This window comes from Balaenoptera borealis (genome assembly GCF_965194805.1).
Source record: "Balaenoptera borealis genome assembly, chromosome: 5".
In the NCBI taxonomy this organism is placed as follows: Eukaryota; Metazoa; Chordata; class Mammalia; order Artiodactyla; family Balaenopteridae; genus Balaenoptera; species Balaenoptera borealis.
Window position 1 is genome coordinate 12,091,190 of NC_138862.1, and position 1,960 is coordinate 12,093,149.

Here is a 1,960-nt window from a genome sequence, read left to right on the forward strand (position 1 = left end):
AGTCAGTTTCGCTTGGATTTTTTCTTATGTCCTCAGTCTTGTAATTCTTGCAAAATAATGCTGTTTGAAGGTCTTATCTTGAAAGGGGAGGCTGACAAAAGACAATGTCTAATTATGTAAGTGTTTATGATGCAATCAACATAAGCCATTTTGCAACCACTTGTTCTAAGAAGGACTTGGTTTGGGTTGACTAATTATGCTCAATTCAGTGAACCGAGACAATGTTTTGTTTTTTTTTTTCTGGCAGTTCTATAACTTTATTGGACAATCAGCAGTTAGTTCTCATCTACATTAACTGCCTGTAGATTTTTGAAAGTGGTGACAGGTACATAGGTAACCAGCATATAGTACTTGTTTGGTGAATCTTCATCTTCATTCCGTCTTCTGGACAACCGCACACGGATACGTTATGGGACATTCCTTATTCCTTTGGCTCAGACAGCTTTGTTGAGCCTGATGTCAATGCATACATCTGGAGTTCCCATCTCCTTCATGGCAAATTTCCGGACTTATTCGAGTGCCCGAGGGGCACGGTTCTTGAAACCCACTTCATGGATTTGCTTGTGAATGTTGGTGGTGTATTCTCTGGTCACCACCTCGTTGATGGCGGACCGGCCCTTCTTCTCGCCATCCTTCTTTGCGGGAGCCATCCTGCCCGGCCAGGATTGGAAGGGAAGCGAGACAATGATTTTTATTTCTCAGTAACCATTAAGACTTACAATAATGAGGCCTCTACCTCTGTGTCTGCTCAGGACCTCAGGGGCACCCAAGGCCTCCAGGGCAGTGAGTACAGTCAAGATAATGGGGCCTTTCAGGGCAGCCCGCTTGGGGCAATTTCACGTTTTCAGTAGAACAACCTTAGCGATTCCCCATCAGCTGGTGCTGCCCCAGGAGCAGGAAGAGAAAAAAGCGATGATTCCGCACTTGAGGACTTTCTGATACAAATTGTAATCTCTGAGTGGGTGTAGCTGGAGTTTTACTGCTTGTATTTTGCCAGCCAGTTTGGTGTTTTGAATTTCCCTGCCTGTGGGCCTTGGCTGCTCAACTGGGTGCATCTAAGTCGTTTTTGGACACACTTTCTGACACTGGCTGAACCCTTTTCTCCCAGGACTGCTGTGGAAACTAGAAACACAGCAACAGGTCAACATCACTCCCCGGGAGGGCTCTTCTTCCAGCCCTTTCCCCATCTAACAGAGCTATTTGCCCATCGCCGAGCTAGGCACTTTGCAGATATTCTGCCGCTGATTTTCAAATAGGCTCTCAACACTGCCCAGTTAGCCCTCTCCTTTGTCGGGTGAGCTCACTTTCTCATGGCCCTGGAGGACCGTTTCACGTCCACTCATTTATCCCCCAAACCCCTCTCTTCCCTCCTTTAGCTGATGATCTTCATTGGGAAAATAGGAGACACCAGACTTCCTGAGCTTCCCTCCCGCATCCCTCACCCACGGCTGGCTAGCCTGCCTGCGCTGCCCCACGCTCTCTTCTCTCTGTCCTCCTGCCAGAGGCCAGGGCCAGGGCTCCGGGTCCTGCCACCGCTTTCATGTCCTTTCCAAGGGCAGCAGTCCTGCTCTCATGGGTATCATCAGTGTCATCAAGGGCTCAGCTGAGCTGGAGAGAGAGAGATGAGCTGCCAGGAGTAGCTGATAGAAGCAACAAGCCCCAGATGAGAGTACCAGTGAGGTTTTCATCACTTACCACGATGGTATAAGCAAGAGGCACCCCGTTCCATATCCCCCCCCATGGAACATGCAGTGGTCCAGGGTCAGGTGGATCAGTGGGGGTCGTCTCACTGCTGAGGGAGCCTGAACCAAAGGCTATACAGTTTTATGGACCTGGATCCGGTGGGGAAGGGAGGGGAGGGGGAGGGTGGAAAAGTACAGGGTGCAAGTCACAATGGATAACAGTGCCTCAAGGCTTTCCCCTCCTCCCTCATAAGGGGGCTTTAGCAGATGTACCTGAA

General features: G+C 49.6%; 1 pseudogene across 1 annotated transcript; it reads right to left on the reverse strand.

Annotated features, from left to right (window-relative positions):
- Positions 1 to 224: 224 nt before the first annotated feature.
- LOC309630191 (large ribosomal subunit protein eL31 pseudogene) lies at positions 225 to 1,734 on the reverse strand (annotated as a pseudogene). The gene has a single exon. The product of its transcript is annotated as a large ribosomal subunit protein eL31 pseudogene (transcript).
- Positions 1,735 to 1,960: the final 226 nt, after the last annotated feature.